This window comes from Poecilia latipinna, unplaced genomic scaffold, assembly GCF_001443285.1.
Source record: "Poecilia latipinna isolate Pla-1442-1.1 unplaced genomic scaffold, P_latipinna-1.0 Scaffold380, whole genome shotgun sequence".
NCBI classification, from domain to species: Eukaryota; Metazoa; Chordata; class Actinopteri; order Cyprinodontiformes; family Poeciliidae; genus Poecilia; species Poecilia latipinna.
The window spans coordinates 191,830-214,030 of NW_015112996.1; the positions used below are offsets into that span (position 1 = coordinate 191,830).

The following is a 22,201-nucleotide window of genomic DNA, read 5'->3' on the forward strand; positions in this document are numbered from 1 at the left end:
TGTTTAAGCTAACACCTGCAGTGAAAAGTCAGTTTGACAAAGGAAACAGAAAATAGACTTGCTGATTCGGCAGCACACTTTTCCTGCAACGATTAAATTATTTTAATGAACACATATTCAGACTAATTCAGGCCCAACAATCAAAGGGGGTTCTTATATTGTTTTTGAAAATTAAAAAGAGTTTACTCCAGAACTACCCACAATGTGAACTTTACCAAATCAAAATCAATTTGAGGGAACACTTTAATTTGAATGCTATTACTGAGAGAGAAATACTCTTAGTTGTTAGCTCAGCTGTTTTTAACATCAATTAAACAAAGTCAGAGGAACACAGACATGAAAGTAGACATTCAAAATAAGTCTGCAGTTCATTCAGGCTGTGAGAAAAGGTGAGACGGTTTTATGAAGCCATCCTGCTTCAGATAACATGGAGGCACAACAAAGTAATTTAATTCACTTCAGTTTGTTTATGTACTGATTTGCAACAAATGTCATCTCCAGGCATTTTACAAAGCAAATAGATCCAATTCATGGAAATATATAGTGAGCTCAGTTCAATGTTGTTGACAGAGAGTCAATTACAAGACGGATAGTGGAGTTACTTTAAGTTCTTCATTTTTTTTAAAGGCTTAGGTTTTAATACTATTTTACTTTAGTAAACTGGAGTAGAGATGCTTAAACTTTATTTGATTTAGTCTCAACATTTTTTGTGTAATAGGCATAAATAACAGGACATTAACTTCTGTCTGGTTGATAAGGAAAAGGTGAAAATTTGTTCACTTAAAGACATGTATGGAATGTAGTATAAAGGTGGTGGAGGTCGATCAAATGGACTTAAAGTCCGACATTTAACATTGTTGTATCTGTAGGCTAAATTTGCTGTGTTAAGGCTACAGTAATATTTTCAAGTTATTATTTTTCTAAACTAAAGACAGATGACTAACTCACCCTAAATAGCCATAAGAAAGATGTCTGTGACCATCCAGTATTCACATACTTATCTGAAGGATTTCAATTGAAGACATTCTCATTACATATTTAATTTTGTTCGTGATGAGGTCACATGAACCAATTATAGTATCCTACCTGCATTTAAAAAGATATTCTAAAATACAGATATCTGCATGTGAAACAGTCATGCAGAGCCAGATCTTAACACATCTCACCATTATGTCACCTGACCTAGATAGAAAGCATAAAAATGAATGAAAGTTGCTCATTCATTCATTCATTCATTCATTCATTGCCTATTTTACATGACTGCAAACAAGCTGCTGCTCCGAGGATAAATACTACTATGACTGATGTCAAAAGTATGTGACCACACTTTTTGCGATTTATGTTTGATACTTCTGCTTTGTCAAATATTCCTGACACCTACAACAGGAAATGGTTCCGCCTTAGATTCTGCTTATTAAAATTCAGCATTTTCTGTTACGATATGGCGACTTTAAAATTGTGGACTTTTTGCCTCCTTTATGCTTAGTGCAGCTTAGATTTAGCCTGAGATGATGGATTACAGTGAAACCATGAACAGATTATATATTTCACAGTTTGCATGTGTACTGTATGAATTTATCTTTTGCATTCTAAGTGCTTACTGTGTTACTTTGTGCAACTGCTGCTATTCATCTGGTTCTGAACAGCGCCGTGTTCGTTATGTACACAGCGAACACCTGTCTTCTTCTTGCTTTTGAGTTTTTGGTGTAATTTATACCCAACTCTCCTGGGGTTTAGCTTTTGTACTATATGCAGACTGCATATGGCTGCTATAATGAGTTTAGAAAAGCTTTTTTTTTACTGCTTCCTTAGATTACCATAAACTCTTAATGCTATTACATAATAGTTCTTAAAGACAGCAGAATTTTGAAACAGGGGTCCACATTCAGATCTATTTTTTTCTGTTAATTGCAAAGTTAAAAGTTAGATATAATGTTATAAAAAATGACTTAAATAGGGCTTTTTTTTCAGGGTGCACATTCAAGCTCTTCTCTCCCTTTGTCACGTTTCTGCCTTTGATAAATGGAACCACTAACAAACCAGACAGTTGAACAGTGAATAGTGTACAGAATTAATTTGAACTTTTTCAATATTTTCCATCTTCAAATTCAAATGGCTGAATTGTCCCCGGAAAACTAAACGTAACTCAGCAATTTGTTTTGCTTTTTAAAAGCAACATATAGCCTTAAAAATATTTTGCTGCCAGTAAAAATGTTGTTTTGAAATGTAACATTGGGGATCATAATGGTATTAAAGTAAATTAGGTTTGACTGACATAATGTTTGTTGTTTCAGTCTTTCTTATAACAACTTTTGTCACTATTTTCACATGACATTTATAACACATGATGTTTTTAATAAATCCCCATTTCTTTGCTATAGGAAAAACTCACTAAAAGACAATTATGATTTTGTTGTTCTTTTCAATAAATACTCTACTTGAAGTCCCTAAATAAAAAAATAAGTCTAAACAACAAATTTATTCACAGTTTAAGTGCTCTTAAAATAGATTGTAACACTTTATCGGGAAACTAGCTGCTTTCAGCTGTCCAAAGACAAAATATCCTTGTGTATCAATGGCTACTGATGTCCTATAGAGGATGTATAAGCTGCTTAACAAGATTAAAATGTTGTAATTTTCTTCAAGACAACCATCCGAGGGGTCACTTTTGGGGAAGAAAAAGTCTTGGTGATTTATTATCTCAGAGACTTTGGTTCCCAACACAGCAGTGGCCTATATTTTCAGCTTTCCACTCTTACAATTTTTTGTAAACGTGGGAGACATTTGCCCTAAATTTGTAAGGTGGATATGTTGTGACAGTTGAGCCGGATGCCCCTGTTCTGCCAAGAGTTATTACCATATCAACAGAAAATGTAACCAAAAAACATCTTGATTTGAAATATTATTGATAAGCCATTTGAGTAACTTCAACAGAATCTGGTTGGTTGTCGGATTTAGGATTAAGAAAGTGAAACTGATAAGATTAGTTTTCTTAAACGAGTTAGACTGAGTGTGAAAAAGTACATTTTTAAATTTTTGCAGACCACTTTTATGGATATTTTCACACCCCTATATCTCGTAAAGTTCTGGATCTGGGCCTTTGCTCGGACCTGGACATTTGCTTTCTCAATTACCAATCTGCTCTTAGTGAATTTGCTAGTATGCTGAGAGTTATTGTAGGCCATGCTGCAGAAGCTTTAGCTTTAATTTCTTTTATTATGTGGTCTCCTGTTTTCTTCAGGGACCCTCTGATACCATTTAGTATTCATGGTGGATTCTATTATGTCAAACTGGCCAACTTCTGTTACAACATCTTGGGGTCTACTGTCAAATTTAACTTGCTTGGATGGCCAGACCTCGGCATGTTGGAAGTTGTTTTTAATTTTCTTCACTTTTAGGCTGTTATCCCAACAGTGGAGTAGTTGATTTAAAATTCTTTTGAGATCTCTTTGAGTCTTTTATCAGACCCTAAGGTTGCAACAGTCCTCTTAGACAGCTCTTTCAAACTTGCCATGATGGTGGTAACTCACAAGCAATCAACATCTGAGGTTTAAACAGTGAAAATGTAGTTTCAATGCATGTAGTGATGTTCTGCACATGCTCCTCATGTGATACAGCAATGCTTCATTATAGTGGTAATAAATATGGGGGTTATCCTGCTTTTTTTATTACATTTAGTGAAAAATGTAAAAGCTCTTCTCTCCAGTTGTTATTGTTTATTCAAGCCGTCTTTTCAGTATTGTTACAATTCATAAAAAAATACACATTTTTAACCTTCCTGTAGTCAAAGCTCGAAGCTCGAGAAGAGCAAGGCAGAAGTCATGGTTGGATGACAAGAGAAGTGATGTGAGAGTCTGAGGGGGTCAGATTGAATCTCTTCAGTGTAAAAAACTTACATGGGGTCCATTCGACCCCTCCTGGGACTGCAGGAGGGTTAAATATGAAAAACAGAGGCTTTCAATGGCCTTCATAATTTCTGAATTGTGACATTGATACACTTGAATCATTACATAACTTTTACCCTTTGAAGCCTGTAAATACATCTTTAGTTCTATAGCTTTAGCCAATAAAGGTTGCAAATAAGAAAATCTCAAGAAGATTCTAATTAGATAGGTGAACATTATTTGTGTTTCATCAGATCAGGTCAGATGTATGACCAGCAAGAATATGTTATATAACATAACATAAATAGTATTTCATGAGTGCAAAATGTTCTGTTTTCACAACTGTATCAAAAGAAACTGAGGAGTTTGCATGGAATGTCAACATGTTTTTGCTTTGACATTGTGCTTTTTTGCAAGCGGTCTATAATTTGCAAACAACAATCAATGGTTCCTTTGGACAGTGATGGAACAGACAACAGATCCAGAAAAACATGCTTTGGTAGACCAGGATTTCTGTTGTGAACATTTGTGGTGTCGTATTCACACCAGACACATTTGGTTGGCTTTAAATGGACCAGTTAGTTTCCTTCATTGATCTGGACCTTTTGTGCAGGTGTGAATACAGTTAAGTGATCCCTGGTGTGGAGCAAACAGCAGGACTGAGGGCCCCTATTGGAGGTGGTCTCAGACCCCCTGAATCACCAATTTTTATTTTCATCTTCTTCCCCTGAGTCTCTAATTGTAATTTTGCTGCGTGCTTTGCTGTGCATATGTGTTTGTCTTTATACCCTGCTGGGAATTTTAATCAGAATTCAAAGCAACCACTGAGACCGTCTGCAACCTTGCAGAAAAATCTGAGGTCAACATACATAAGAGGGCCTTTGATACATTTCATTGCCCCAAATTTTTGAATTATATTAAAGTTGGTTCTAATGGGGAAGGTTAAGTGATGATTTTTTTATTGCAAAACAGAAAATGAACAAGAGTTTAATGGATAGCCTTACTGCAGCGGGATGACAGAACAGAAAATGATTAGTGACAGTTCATTGCCTTACTTACTGAGGTGTTTATGGTGCCTGCTGAGTTTAAAATCCTGCATGACAATGACTGACTCCCTTCCAGTACAAGCCTGTTTTAGTTATGGTAAATTGCTTTAGAGATTCAGACAACCTTCATCTTCGCTGTATGGATACAAAGATTGTGAAACCACATTACCAACATATTTTATTGCATATCGAAGTAATCGAATACCATCAAAGGGATTAACAGATGTTCCAACCTATTTATACTCTGTAATCCCATATATGAATATCACAGAAGTCATAAATATATGATGTCCTATATTATTTTCATATTTTGCAAAAATTTATGGATGCTTTATTTTGTGGAATAAAGCATACCTGACTATATTTACCCAAAAGAGTAAGAAGAAATACTTTAAAGCATGTGTCTTTGACCTTAGTTTTTAAACTTAGTAAAGTATTTGTATTTTTGAAAGGGTCTGAAATGACATTTTTCATTTAATCTAGATTAATCTAGATTAGACTGATCTAGGGATCAGTCTAATCAGTGGCTAAATGCCAAAGTAAGAAGCCTGCGTCTTCAGGTGAATTTCAGAATGTGAATATATTTATGCACAAAGCAAATGCATAAAGTATATGTTAAAACAATAGTTGTTTATAACAATAGGGCTGATTGTTGTAGGATTTATTAGAGCATTGTTAGTGAGAAATTTGAAAATTATTAGAAGTCTAATCTAATAAAAAAAAGAATAGTTTATCTTTGCTATTGTACCTCTCTCCCAAATTAATTCTTTCACTTAAACCCCAACTGTCTATGCAGTTTAATAAAATGCTTGTTACTAGGCAACATTATCCATGTTTTCTTTTGTTTTGCCGTAATAATTCAAATCTTCAATGTGTAATTTTAAGGTAATGCTGCCACCTATATAGAAAGTAAATGGGATGTTAAATAAGTAAAAGGATGTAGAGAGGGAATGACAGGTTAGGGGAGAAAAGAAGATAAATGGGGCCTCTGACTGAAACCTGAGCCATACTGATCTCATCCCAGGATTGTTTTTTATAGTCCTGCTGTGCTGTCTTCATAATGACTATCTCAGCTGTCAAAACATCTTCTACTAAACCCCTTCCCTTAATTAGATGCCTCCATTTCAACATATGGAATATGTGTGATGTGTGTTAATCATGAGGAACCGCTTAAAGTAGAAGGACTTTGTATTCAGAGGACTATTATGAATATAAGGAGTTGCATTTAGATTAATGTTTAATGTTTTGAGTAACAGTCTGATTAATAATTCGTACTCTTGCTAAGACTTCATCATGTTCATTCTTTACAAAAAAGTTTAGGATTAATTGGGTTTCTCCTCACTCCAGTGCATCTACATTCTTCCTATTATGTGTTGACTCTCTGAAACCCTTAGGCGTGTCTTGTAAATCAGTTTTATGTATGTCATGAAGTGCAGCAAAACTCAAGATACTGCATACAGAGTGGCTTGCATATTACATTTAACTCGGTTTTTCTTATATAGCACTCAATTAATACAAATTTGACCTCACAAGCTAAATCCTTATAAATCATGTCAATCCAGTATATTCAAGTACAATCCAATAACTTTGCATTCAATTTTAAGTTCATACTCTCTGTTGCAGATAATACCATGTCTATGACCTTGTAGCTTCAATATAGTCCCTTGACTCAAAAAACAAATGAGTATTTGTCACACTTTATGCCATTTATTTTCTCAAGATAAACAAGAGGTTATATCCCATGTGCAAGAAGAGAAACCTTCATATTTGCACTTTTCAAATGTATGGTTGAAGTTTCATTCTTGTTGCAGATTCTTCCAAAATATTGAAAAAGATATGTCTTGAAATAATCCCAGAGCTCAAAAGCTTGATTAATTTTAAACCAAATTTTTATAGCAATTATATTGCCATAGAAAAAAGAATATTGTAAGTAGGTTAAAAAGGACTGTAACTATTTTGAGTCTCCATATAAACCCTTATTTTTCCTCACATCTCAGAAGAAAATGGTTTGATCAAGCAGTACCTGTATGCTACAATCAGACCATTACAGATTTTCTTCACAAGCTTAACTAAAAGATGAAAACTCAAATCTGTAACTGAGAGAGAAATCAACAGAAATCACAACATCTTTGTAAATTCCATTCCTCTCGGCTTTATTGAACTACCCACCAGATAACAGAGTGTTATTTAAGTGGAAGTGATTAAGCCTGATTGATGAGGCTGTAAGGAGTCTGGGAGGAAGCGTAGGGGGCTGATTTAGGCTCAAAGCATCCTTGCTGTGCTTGATTTAATTCCCAGTGGAGAGATTATCCAGCAGCAATGTTTCCACTGAATTACTTTACTTTTCACTACAGCCCTATCACAGGAATTTGACCCTGGCAGTGGTGGCTCCTGAGGGGAGGAAGGGATCTTCAGTTAAACAGGTAGATTTTGGAGTTTTAGGAAACACAGTAGGAGTGTGGAAATATAGATTAAAGTTGACGAAATAGCAGTGGTGTTTATTCCTTGACAGCAAATTAACCAGTAACTTTTCAGACAGTAGCTGATTGCTAATTTGTTTTTGTGTCCTTGTGTAGTGTAGTGATTTACACACAGGTAGTGTTTTTATATATATATATACTTCTGCTGCTTCTTTCATACCTCTCTTTAGTCAAATTAAAGATATTGTAGTAGATTTTATTTTTAGAATCAAATCAAGTTATTTTTTTATTTATATTTTCTTCTGTTGCAACAAGATATTCATTAGCTCTTCCTTTGAACTTTAGTTTTGATTTTTCATATTATTACTATATGCCATAAAATATCTTCTTAAAATTTTTATGGAAAGTATTTTTTTCCTCATTCAGGACAATATCTTTAAAATATTCCTTTTTCTTCTCCCAGGTATGCAGATCAGGAGCTGCAGTAAGCAGTTTATTTCAGAACTTCCTTTGCAACTAACGACTGTATTAGAAGCCTAAAGCTTTTACTTCTCTTTCCACCTTTCATTCAATCCACCATTTTGCCTTTAATCATGTGCACAAACTCATTCATAACTTCAAAGACTTCTGATTAATTTACATGAATGTCCTGAAGATCTATGAAAGCAAGCCACAGTTAGTCATATGCTCTTGCCACTCCTGTGGGTGTAGTTCAGTTCCTATCAGCCTGTTAAGCTCATGGATGGATGAATGATTTATTATGATTTTGTCTGTTTAAATATTATAAGAACATATATTTTTTACGCATTTGTTAAAACTCCTTTTTTTCATTATCTTTAACACCTGCTGCAGATTAACAATAAAAAAACTGAAAGTCTTCAATTCTGAACTAGATTGTTCTAAACTAATAAACCCAATCTGAATCTTGGATTTGATTTGGTCAGGTCCATTTGGGCCACACTGGACCTGATCCAGCTTAGGAACTAAAGTATCCTCTTCAAACCTGAACAAGATTATTCTACACGAGGGGTCCCCAAACTTTTTCCTGCGAGGGCCACATAGCTGTTCCCTTTCTGTGGTCGGGGGCCGGTCTTAGTTTTTGCAGTAAAAAAAAACAAAGAAATTCTTGTCGACGGGACGACGACGACACTTTTGGATAGATTTTTACCCAGAATGCAAATGGAAAAAACCGTGAGTGAAACGGTGACTGACGAGTATATATTCCATTGAGGGAAAGTAAGTTTCACATTTGCTCAAAAGCCCCCTGGTGGTTGAAGAAAAATCCACATATAAACCGGAAAATACAATATACGAAAAAAAAAACACTGAATGCTCTCTGGTATGAGCAGGCGGGCCGGATCCGGCATTGTTCAGTGGGCCGGCCCAAATGACGTGGCGGGCCGGATCCGGCCCGCGGGCCGTAGTTTGGGGACCCCTGTTCTACACTAACAGATTTAATCTGACCTCTTAATGTTTTTGATCTTGTGGTGCTCATATCATGCGTATGGTTTAAAATAAACCTGACTAAATGATTTTCACCTAACAGTACATGGCAATTATTTTTTTCCACAAAAACCCACTTTTTGAAGAGTGTAGGGTCCTGTCACTCAAAAGTCATTCTATGAGTTAATACATTTTTAGCAGTGAAACCACTCTGCAGTATATACTCATGCAAAGAAATTTTCTGACATATTTAACTTCTTAAGTCATGTGTAGTAAGGCAATGTTGAAATTATTTTTACTATTTTTTTCTGTTTAGACATTGAAGTATTTGAAAAGCATCGCCACAAACATTAAGTCGTGAATGTAATATATTTCATTAAGCAAAAGAGTTTGATTTCCCACCTGAAACTCAGTTGTTTACACCAGTGTTTCAGCTCAAAATCTAATTTAATCTGATTTGACCCCCTGCCTTCTCCAGATCAAGAAGCTTAGATTTAGTGTTCAAGTTATTTCCTTTCTAAACCAGAAATATGCATTTAACTGTTGATTACATTACCACAAACCTGAATCGAAAATGTTTTTTCAGACCAGCTGTTTGTACGGTAGTATTGCTTAAACACATTTTCATTTTTCATCATTTCTCTAATTTATTTTGCGAACAACCAACATATTCAGCAAAAACAACCAGAGTTCACACCTTGCAGGAATTAACAAGCAACAATATCACAGAAAAGCTGCTTTCATATATACTTATAAATTATTTTCCCCTACCAGTGAGAAAGTGTCAGCTAATCAGATTTGTGTATATATGAAAAGTGAGTCAAAAACAATGGCTTTGTGAAAATGGTTGTAACAGTAAAACATGTATTTTTCAGTGTTCTCATGTTAACAGATGAAGAGAAAATATGTTCCTGGAATATTGGTTGGAACAACTGACATAACTTATCAAATTGTACTGTAAAGCTGCTTCTGCTCATGATAATCAGATGCTTAAATTGTGTTTGGCATTCAGCCAGTACCAGCAGAAGTTGCCAAGACTCAAGTGGTTTAATAGATGAAATCTGATGCCCTTCTCAAAGGAACTGACTTTTACTCAAAGTTACACAAGTTATTATTCTTGTTTTTTAAGATCACTTTTGGCAAACTTTTAAAATGAAGGAGATATTTCATGAACAGCTGCAGAAGTCATATGTCATATTCTCTGTGTTCAGGTGGAAATATATGAGGGAAAATTAAAAAAATTGCTGTGTTTGTCATAAATGACAGAAACATATATGTTTCCTCTCTACGGAAGGGATTTTCTCATGGAGTCTCAAATGACATTTCCTCTACTGGGTCTTACATTTGTATTTAAACAATGTCTAAACAACAGCAGAAATCAGAAAAAGGTGGACAACCTGGACATTTTCCCAGTCCATCACATGGTGACACACCTAAAGACAATTTGGACAGAATAACTAACCTAACAGTTGTTTTTTTATTGTTGAAGGGAGCAACAATACCTTGTGATAATCAACACATGCATGAGGAGAACATGCAAAAAGTCAAAGCAGAAGGATCCCAGGCTGGAAACTAGGATGTCCTTGCTACAAGGCATTGGCTTTACAATTATTAAGTTTTTTTTATGTCCTTTTATCATTGTGACAATCTTTCTGGAAATGGCTGATCTTTGAACACAATTAACTTCAAACTGCGTATTTTCTTCTTCAATTAAAAAATGCTTTTCTAATTATCCAAGAGCCAAATGCTTTGTTAGGTTAATCGCCATTTTGCCTGGTAAAGCAGCACCAGCCTCTGCTTTATCTCTTTTCTACTCCAGAACAGAAGAACTCATTTCCAGCAATATTTACACCTGAATGCCACATTTTTGATGAATGTTTATGAATGAACATAATCAAAACGTCAAAAGGTCTGTTTAATAATAAACAACAGATCTTAGAAAAACATCCATATTAAAACATTAAAACATCCATATGTTTTTCTAAGATCTGTCCCAGCAAATCTGCTGGGACTTGCCGAAACAAGCAAATCCCAACAGATTGAATCCCACAAGGTCATTACCATTCCTTTCGACTCTATTTTAAACAAGTGTAGATTTTAAACATTTGTCATGTGGCCACCTGGTGTATAGTTTCTCTCCTTATGCTGGTTAAGGAATTCTATCAGAGATTATGCTTGGAAGCAAAAAGTAGGTCAAGGAAAAGACGGAAACATTATGCTTGGGTGGATTTGCATACTTCTATAAGCACCACCAACGTAACCCACTTTTGCAGAGTACTTTGGTAACTTAAAGCTTTTTCTTAATCTACAAGCCTCTGGAAATAATGTCTAACTGGAGGACAGGCCTTCCAAGAAAGAGTGTTATGAAAAGCTGAATTAGCAGTGTACATTGACGTTGTTTTGCAAGTGAAATTACTTTACAAAGCCCTCTTAAAGCACCTCTTTGGCCAATTTGAGCAGTTGATCATATTTTTCAACAAAGTGGTCATTTAAGGGGTTGTTCTTTTGAATATTTGAAACAGAAATATGAATGCACAATATTTACAAATTGATCGCTCTTAATTTATTAGTGAATACTTAGCATGAGCATAAACAAGTTTTAGTTCAACAAATAGCTGCACATATTGTCTTACAAGAATATTCATATACTTGTAACTCCCATTTTGTCATACTGAAAACTCAAAGTGTTTTATATTATAGCCACAATCAGCCATTTGACTATATTGACATCTAGAAATGTGTTAGGAAATACCACAGTTTCTCAGATGAATTTAAGCCTGGACTTTGACTGAGTCATTTTAACAGCTGAATATATTTTGTACTAATATAATAACTTATGAAGGTGCTTGGTGTACTGCATGTTATTTAGGTGAATCAGATGTTGGGATAAGGACAAAAAAGCTTCTGTTTCTGTCTACTTCATATTGTCCACTACTTTGAGTTGGTCTGTCACATAAAATCCTCCCAAGATGCACCAAAGATTATGTCTGTAACAAAAGTGTATAAATACTTTTACAAGGCTCTATAAATAATCTTGTTTTTCTTGCATGAGGCTATGCAATATAATATTCTTATCAAATATAATATAGGTTGTACATGCAAACCTTTGACCTTTAATTCATTAAATAATAACCTGTGATGCTATTTGCACTACAAAAAATAAAAATAAAAATAGATGAATAGGTCTTTTAGAGGTCTAAAGCGAGTTACAGCAACTGAATGTAAAAAATATTTTGGTCTTGATTCATGGATTTTCTTATTCACTCTGACAGAGATGCAAAATTAAATTCAAATGGAATTCATGTTTTTTTTTGCTCCCCAAACTTTACATCACTCAGTGGGGGGTCCACTAGTGTGACTCAAAGTCATTTTGGGATGTGCAGTATTTTTGCACTTAAAGCTTTTGCCTTTTGCAAATAGATAATTTGAAAAAAGGCATGACAGAGATATGGGATAGAAAAGACTAAAAATAAACTATATTCTCAGTCCTATTTCTAAATAACAATATTAGCTTCTGAGTAAAAAAATAAATAAATCTAATCCTATCAACAAAGGCAACCAAAAACGTCCTGAAATCAAGGCATAAGAAAATTTAATATTTCAGGCAGACTTTCCTGTGTGAGGCATAAAGTGCAGACTGGGGACACTGGGCGATTTGGCTATTTTAACAGAGACCCGTTTTTTGCTCCTGATGTAAAATAAAAGTTTGATTAATTAGCTGAACATTTATCATAAGGGATGATGAATGGGTTATGCTTGTTGTGTGTCTCCAAACAAAGATGCATACAAAGGACAAAAAATAAAAACTGCACATGTTCTCATTCCAGTCACTTCCTTAACAATCAGAAAACGTTGCTTTGAATAGTAACATCAATTTATCTTCCTGGAGGGCAAAAAGAAGCATTTGTACAGTATGTAATAAAATCTGATTCCAGGTGCGATGGTGATAAGGGGACTTGTGTTTTTGTTATACAGCAAAATGTTTCCTGCTTTAAATCTGAGTGAGGATTTTTATGTGAAACACTCTTTCTGTACCTGGTTCTGTTTAATGGCGAGTTTTTACACTTTTTTACATTTACAAATTCTGAAAAAATATTTCTATTTCCAACTTTTTGTTTCATCCACCCATCCAGAAAGGATGGATTCTGTGTTGATTTGGTCATATGACTTTGGAGCGTTATCCTGCTGAAATGCACATTTTTTTATTCTACCATATTTTATCTAAAGTATATCCAAAATACAAACATTTCGTAATTCCACATACTCAGCTACAAAGATTCACAAAACTTTTAGAGATCCACAGCATCATACATCCTCCACTATATGTAGCAGAGGTCGTAAGATGTTTTCATTTCATCCTTTTTTTCACACAAACCTCTTTGTTCTTGAAAAGTCAAGTCAGAATCCGAAACAAGAAAATGCCCTGGTTTCAGTTAAAGTCCTATAGTTCCTCAAAATCTAGCTGTATAATGGTGAAAAAACCTGAAAAATGAGGATAAATCATTAATCATAATCAACATGTCACAGCTGTCAGCAATAGTATTTTAATTAAATTCTTTCCTGAAGTCATGCAGCTATATTTTGCTGTGTTTGTCCCTAGTTGTTGTTACACAAAACCTGCAATGTTTAAAATTTACATATTAAAACAATAAATACAAAACTCATTAAAACTCATCAAAAATTAATTACAATACCATAAAGAAGATAGATTTGGTAACCATTCATAGTTACATAGATGTTTCTTAAAAAAAATAAATAAATAAAATTCAGCTTTAACCTAAACTGAAGGCAGCCGGAGTTCAACAGGAAGGGAATTAAATGTTATCTATAGAGATAATGCTGATTGACTCAGAAGTTTACTACAAAGGCACCTTACAGTTCCCTACAGATCTCCATGAGCTACTGAACCAGCAGTTTTAAAAGATTCAAAAGGGTACTTGGAGCCTTACCATGTAAACATTTTAAAATAGTTTAAGATTAAAAACAAGAGACTGTTTTAATAATTCATCATGTTTTAAAATATAACATGGATGACTTATAACAGGCTTCTTATCCATTAATTGCTTGTTTGAAAATGATCTTAAGTGTGGTGATCTGTGTTTTCTGTGTATTTATTTTGAGGTTTTTCAGTGTTTAGTAGTCTGTTCCCCTGAGTCTCTGTCTTCCCTGTTGATTGTTCCCACATGTGTCTCGTTTCTTTGATTACCCTCCCAGTGTATTTAGTCCCACCTGTTGTCTTTGTCTCTTGTCAGATCCTCGTCGTGTTAGGTCTTGCTGCCTGTGTTCTGTTCTGTTGGATTAGTCATTAAAACCACCATCATCACCACTTCAACCTGGGTCTGCCTGTGTCCTACCTCACCATTCAGCCACTATAGATCATGACATTATGTAGCTTAATAGTTGCTGCAGCTGATTGTGACCAAGAGGTTGTAGTAATTAAGATAAGAAAAAAACACACAATGTGTGCATAAAAATTATAATTTTAAAAAATATGCAGCATGAAATGGTAGACGGTCTCTAAGTATGTAAGTTTGCTTTCCATATATTCTCAGAAGTTGGTAATGGATACTGAACAAGAAAAAACAAATACAGAAAATTTGTTTTGAAAAAAAAATACTTTAGGTTTATAAATTCCATTCTAAAAGGAGCTGATCAATTTGTACTGTTTGCTAATTATTTTTCATATCAAACTCAACATTTTAAGTTGGTTCACAAAATGTACGAATATTTTATTTTCAGTGAAAAAGATGAAACTTCATTTTCTCATTCAGGAGGAATTTTCAGGTCGTGTCCCAGGGCAAGAGGATATGAGTGGTCTATTCAGAGGCTGTGTTGTGACATCTCAATTATCTGCTCATTCCACTTTACCAGAGGGTTTCCAGTTTGTCTCTTTGATTTGCTTCACTAGGCACCTTTACAGGGTGGGAGGTATTGCTTTATATCAACATTGCTTCTTTTACATGCTTTGGCCCAATGTCTTTTTTTTGTTCCTTTAGGACTTATCAATCATGTGAAAACATTTGTAAACATTAAATATTCAGCTACTTCTTAAGAAATAATTTGATACTGATGTTGAATCTCTTGTTCTTGAAAGTGATTTAGTCACTTTCAAACAAAATAAACTTTGTTTTAATGTTATGCCAGAGTAGGAGTCCAATTTTTATTCTTATATAATTTTTCCATAATGTTAAAGTCAAAACTAAATCAATGTATGTCTGAATACATAAAAAGGTTTTCAAAAGGTGCTATGGATGGTATAACAGTTTTGATGAAAGTAAGTCTCATATTTCATCATAAACTCCACAGTGCAGATATAACTAATAAAACAGGCTAAAAGCTAACAAAGCTTTTATCCTTAAGCTATCTAAAACTATGGGAGTAGATTCTTATTCACTACATCTATGATATGCAGTTCAAGCAGAGTGGTGCAGCTGATTAAACAGCAGGTCACTGACTCTTTTCTTTGTTCTACTTAACTCGCTGAGGATTACTGAGAACTAGCATGATTTTTCAAATAAAGTTAACATTTTGCAATAAGTAGGAAATGTTGCTCATTTGGTGCATTTTACCCAAGGGCCTTAGTTAAGTTGAGCATGAGTAGTAGACAAGATAAATGCTGTGGGGGAAAAATGTTACACAATTAAAAAAATAAGCTTTTTTTCATTGTGTGCCTTTGCTTAAGGGCTATGCAACATTCCCAGGCGCACAATCTGTCTCAACATTCTGCCTCTGTTGGGAATCACATACTAATAGCATCACTGCAGCTCTCAGTGTTTCTTATTTTGACAGTTATCATAAATAATATCAGTATGCTGAATATAGCAATAATTTTTAAAATAAATCTTTTTCTGCCACATGCATCCACACTTTCTCAAACTTAAAATCAAATCCTATCCGATATTGGCAATCTATTGCCTTCACTGGTGAAATTTGACTTCTTGACTGTGGCGGTGGGGCTTTGATATGACTTGGACAAAAAAGAGAGGCCAACACCATAGCTCACATTAGATGGTGTTTATTCATCTTCAGGTGAAAAAAAGTTGAAGAAGCTGTGCAGCATATTCACAATGGACAGCCAGGCAGGTTTAAAAAAACAAAAAAAAAAACAAAAAGAACAGACAAAACACAGCAGTACCTTCATATCACATGCAGTGTGGCCTGTTGGAAATCTAAACTCAGACTGACGCTTGACAGTGCAGAGCCCTTTCTTTATAGTCACAGGCTCCGCCCACAATCCTGAACAAAAAATGAACCCATGACCAAAATCACAACCCTCAATAATAAAACGTCCTGAAGACGTCACTACCTCGTCACGTGACTCCCACCCGGCGCGCTATAATCCGGAAGTAGCTTTTTTTGAATATCTGAATTGGGAAAATGTTTGATACGGAAAATTAAAAGCTATACAAGCTAGGACGGATATGACAGCTGAGGCAGAAACACCGCGTGTGCACCCACGACGAACCACGTCAGTTTGTGCTGAAACCAAAGAGTAAGTTATGTCGGGTGTATGTATGCAGGTGTGCTTGTACGGACTTTACTGTAGGACAAAGTCCCAGCTCGTCACGGCTCCTCCATCACACTCACTGTTGACTCCTTCTGAAATCCTCTATCTATTCAACATAATCCTGGTCCACAGGGATTATATGTCTCTTTTTCTAGACCACAAGGGAGATTTTTTTTTCTTAGGATGCAGAAATTAATTTGGGCAAAGCCAAATTAATTTCTCTCTGTAATTGGGAAATTATTTTTTCTTTCCAAATTTGGTACATGCAAAATCACATAATGAATCTTGAATAGTTTTTTATCATGATCTTATACAGAGAAAAAATAACAACTGAAACATCCAATTAATTTTCCGACAAGCAAAACCACACAGAAAGAGATAAACGAATTATAAAAACCAAAGAAAATGAAGGAAAATCCTAATTTTCATGTGTTTGGTCCTTTGTATTGTCTTACTTTGTTTTTTGATTGGCACTCTTTGATTCAGTGAACAGAATAACTTAAAGCTACAGAGTTAAGATAAAAAGTGTAATTTAAAAATGTAAATTATCTCAGCCAGTCATGCAGTCACACTGCAGTATGCATCATTATTCCAGTTTTGTTTTTTAAAAAGATGGTATTTGTGAATTATTACTTATCTAAGTGATGCAACACTAAACTTTTGGTAACACTTTATTTGAAGGGGGGTGAATAAGACTGACATGACACTGTCATAAACACCTGTCATGAACATGAATAAGCCTTCATGAACATTTATGACTGTTGTCATAAAGTGTCATTTGGTAAATTATGACACTTTTAATACAAAGTTGACATTATTCAAAATGTCTTTGTTATGACAACTTGACATTAACCAAGAAATCATTACTGATATAAATTTGTTATAAAAGTATTACTTATTGCACTTTAAAAACTAGGTAACTTTATGTTATTAAAGGTAAAGTTTAAACATTAATGATTTCTTGGTTAATGTCAAGTTGTCATAACAAAGACATTTTGAATAATGTCAACTTTGTATTAAAAGGGTCATAATTTACCGAATGACGCTTTATGACAACAGTCATAAATATTCATGAAGGCTTATTCATGTTCATAACAGGTGTTATGACATGTTTATGAAAGTGTCATGACAGTCTTATTTACCCCCTTCAAATAAAGTGTTACTGAACTTTTCACTGGTTAGTGGCAGGCCATGTGAAAAAGTCAACTGTTGTGACTCAGAAAGGCTTTGAGAAAATTCAACCCTTCTCTATTGCCCCCATCTTGTACACACACATTATCTGTTGTCTGCTCCTAATTCTTCATTTTCATATGTGTAAAAAAACTATTTCATACCCGTGCACTTAAAGCATAACACACAAATCAGTTTATTTTTTGCAGATAAGCTTTATTGTGAATTTCATAGATAAATGATCATAAAAAGTTTCTATCTCACATGTAATTTAGCTTAGAAATATTTCGTTGTCTGGAGACATTATTCCCGTTTTTCATATCTGATAATGTTGTATTTCATCTTCATGGTATGAAATGTTGTGTTTTATCTCCATTTGGTTAGCATCACCCAAAAACTCAAGAATAATTCAGGTATCAGAATTGGAAAGTGAAAATATATCAGTTTTGGCATATTTTCAAAACTGGAATAATGGCATAACTTGTTTAAAGCTATATGAAAACTAAGTATTTAGGTTCAGTTTTCACTCATATTATTTTAATAGAACTCTGCTGCTTGAATATATATTGGATAAACAATGGAAGGTATATTTTAAAAACTGTATTATTTTTCAGCTTGGAACAATATTCAAAGAAAATTATAAGATTATAATAGCAAATATTTTGTTTAGAAGTCTGTTGACGTCATGTCGGCTCTGTAGTTATTCCTTTTTATTTCCTTTTCTATTGTTACTTTTGTGCCTGTTGGTTCCCTTAAATAATAGTCTATATTTTCATTCAAGCAGCTTGATCATTTGTTTTGTATAAGAGCTTTTTGGACAATACATGGATCTTATACTACTGCATACTTCATTAAGAAAAATGTAAAAACACAGCATGCAGTCACAAATATGGAAAGTAAAACATGAAGATACCGAATTCAAAGAAGGCGATACCTCTAACTCGAGTATCTTGCTGACAGGAAAAACTCATGGAGTGCTAGAATTTTTTTCTTTTCACAGCTCTTCATCATAACACCTCAAGAAATAACCTCACAACTTTTATGAAGATGACTGCTCAACACTCACCAGAAACATTCAGTGTCCGGCTAATTTGCTGCAGCAAACACTCTTTCCTGTGCCTTTTCTGATTATTTCTGTCCATCAATTTGAGTTGGGTTATGCAGTTCCATCTGCTTCACTGTCAGTTTTCTGAGTCCAGTGAGGTTCCTGAATATGTAATTGGTTGTCTCAGAAGGATAGTGATAACACTGATGCTTTTTAGAATAGTTTTAAACTTTATTATTTTCGATTGCTTGAAGCAGCTACACTGAAAAGGTAAAGCTTACAAAAAAAGAAGCCTGTGGAGTTCTTTTCTCTCTGTATCAGCACATGCTATGTATTCATTGGAGATTAAAGAGTGGGCAAAGAGGAAGAGGGAAAAATGTGGACCCCAGCCTTTTTTCTGATCTGAACCAGCTGTTAGAGTCCATTGGGAATACTCCCAAAGCTTTTGATTAGCCTTTCTGTTATTGCCCATTAGTGCTGCCTAACTCAGCATTTAAAACATGTTGAGGGTCTGGAAATATTGAGAATACTCTTATTTCATATAGATCCTGAAATTCCCAAAGGTTAGACCTAACAAGCATTTGGCATGTCTGGGCAATTTGTCTTATTCTGTTGCTGTCATGACGTAAACAAGTCCAGCTAAGCATCACATTAATCTGAGGAGAAAGAACCTGAATTATAACCTGAGCTACTGTGCTGTTTGATAACTAGTATCAGTTGACATGTATGTGTGATTGAATTGAAATGATTCTTTTTTTTTCTTGAATGGTCATGAGATATTTGATGTGAATTGGCGCTAACTTGAAAATGCTTAAGTTCCTTTTATTCTAAGAATATTTGAAAGAATATCAGTAATTGTGTGATTATTGTTAAAAACAGACATTCTACCGCAGATTATTGTTTGTTTTCTTTACTCCAACTCAAGAAATATGGAGAAAGATGTTAAACTTTGATACTTTGTGTTGCTCTTGGAATGGTGGTAGTTCTGCTTAAAGTACATTCTTTCTGATTTTGTAAGAATTAAGCATGCCTACAGCAGCTAAAAAGCTTAATCAGTTTTTCTTTTTATAATTTAACAAGAATCAAGGATAAAGCTTGCATATGTTGATGATCCTGTGCCTTCTTTGGTACATCTGTAAGCAACCTGACATGTTGGTCGCAGAACTTATATGTGGGTGGCTGCAGCCACAGCTTTAAAATGCCCTACAGCATGTAAGAGCGCTGGCTAGATAGTGTCACTCTCCATTACCGCCATGCTTCCATTCCTAAAATTAGGGAGGACACGTCTGTAAACATTGCAGTGGGCTTTGGTGAGACTGCCAGTAGGGGCCTAAATAAAAAATGAGGATTGCAGATGAGTAATAATATAATGATGAATTAGGTCAAGAGATTCTTCAATTGAGTCCTGGTCTCTTTGTCACAGTCTATGCTAATATTTACCAAGTTCAGGTTAAAAGAACTGTATTCATAGTAGCAGAAATACTTATCTTCTAAATTTGTTTATTTCAATAAAAAATGAAATTGCCAATACAAAACAAAGCTTAATGATCACAAAGATCATATTTTTTTGCATATTACAATCCCAACCCCTGTACATAAAAACACTAGTAACAGAGGTTCTGAAACAACCTAATAGTGTACAACAGACTGACTGCCCGATATTGTATTTGCTATGCCTGCGAGTAATGGAAAGTGCAAATAAGCGCAAGGCCTGAGAGAGAAAGACAGTCAGACAGAGACAGGGAAATAACTGTTAACTGTGAAGCCGATATCTCTGTCCCTGTCCTTTTTCTACACTGCTCTGTGCAGCATTGTGTGCTAGCAGTAATCAATGTTTGGCACTAGTTATTTTTGGAGTCACATCCTGAGTGCCAGCATAGGGAGACTCCAAGGTCAGCATGCAGTGCACATAGGGTTACTATACATGGCACCTGCTTATGCACATGAGCAGATGCATCTTCCATAACTTAGTCATAGTCAGGTTATACACTTTTTACCTTGTCATTGAAGGAATTATATGTGTGAGTGTTTGTGCTGAAGTATCTGATGTATAGTCGACATGATTAGGAGTGGACGGTTCTTATGTAAGTGGAGTCGATCCATGTTTTGCACGAGGAACTAAAAGGGAATAACACTTGAAGTCATTTTGCTCATTCTCTGATTTCCCGCAAGGCCCTAGGAAGCAAATATAATAGGTGAACTCTGAACACATTTGTAGTCAAATGCACAATTAAAGCCACTCAAGGTAAACAGAAAATTGGGTTTACAACAAGTTAACAAAACTGTTTTTCTTTTTACTTTTCCCAGATCTCTTTTTACAGAGTTCTGAAGTCCATCGGTGTTTGTAGCTACAGTTCCTTGAAAAACTATTAACAACATATATCAACATCAACATATATCAAAAGGCTTTCTGTAGCAATTATTTGTTTTATTGACTCAAAGACAAACCTTATCTGATGTTTTCTCTCTTTCTAGGCAACCCTGTTGGCAGATAATTTGGATCCCTGAGGGATGATGATTAAAATGTACAACCAAAAGGGACAAATCTTCAAGAAGCTGGTATGTACTCACTTGTCATTAATTGTTTTACTTGACATTTTGATAAATTGAGTTCCAGTTTTCTGTGCAGTTGTGCAGCTGGCAACAGAAGCCAACATCAAATATTATTTTTCATTTCTCATTAAGAAATATTGACATTATTTCAAGCCTACTGAAATAGAAATGTATCAAACTGTGACAAAATAATTACTTCCATTTGTAATTTGCAAGTTGTAGCTTTTCACTTAGTGTTCTCCTGAGAAGTCTTCATTTGTACTGAATGTAGTTGTAAAATTAATTCAACACTTTATTAGCACATAAAGCTTCACTGATCACCTAGATTTCCAAGAATGCACCAGCAGTCAAAATATCTGATCCAGTATGACAATTCCATCTCCTTTTTTATTTTCATCATGATAGTCTTCAACCTCTCCTCATCTTCACTTGGTTTCCCACTCAAAAAGGAGTTTGCTTGTCAAGTGGTCTCAGTACCTGCGACCTTTTGACCAAGTTTTTCACAGCAGTTGGTCAACAAGCCTGACCTGTCTTTCTTGCCACATAAAGTATCTTTTTTTCACCTTGCAATCTGTTTTCCACACACTGTTGCACTGACATTTCCAGCGACGGGGAAAACGGAGACATCAGGTCACCTTGGGTCAGAGGCTCAGCATGCTCTGATTTACATTTGCTATTTTTTTTATCAGCCTCAAATAAATATGATAAAAGAAGCATTGAATTCAAAACTAATATTTTGCAAGGAATCAAACTTGGAATAATTATGTTACATGTATATATATATTTAGATTTAGTAATTCTAGAATTGTTTTAAGGGTGAACAATGATGATGTGCATGGTTGTAAAAGAAGGCACGGACATAGAATAAACTTTCCAGGTAGTATTAATCTCGCAAGAGTAGTTTTATTTAGCCTTTTCCAATTTCTACAAGTGAAGGAAATGAAAGAACCAAACAAAACTTACAAATATTTCTCCAGAGATAAACCTTTTCAGCCTACAAGCAAAGCTTAATGTGTGGAAGAACTCCATTTCCACTGAATAATGCAATATGTTGTGTTTTCTTCTGTAGTAATAGAGCTGAGCTACATTTCAAAATATTAAAAATCTTAATACTTAATAATATTCAAGGATGA

General features: G+C 34.7%; 1 long non-coding RNA gene across 1 annotated transcript in view; it reads left to right on the forward strand.

Annotated features, from left to right (window-relative positions):
* Positions 1-16,149: 16,149 nt before the first annotated feature.
* The window catches only part of LOC106950123 (uncharacterized), a 28,824-nt gene continuing 22,772 nt past the window's right edge, over positions 16,150-22,201 (forward strand). Inside the window, exons 1-2 of the long non-coding RNA XR_001425551.1 lie at positions 16,150-16,285; positions 20,991-21,074. This is a non-coding gene — a long non-coding RNA (uncharacterized LOC106950123). The remainder of the gene's footprint in view (positions 16,286-20,990; positions 21,075-22,201) is intronic.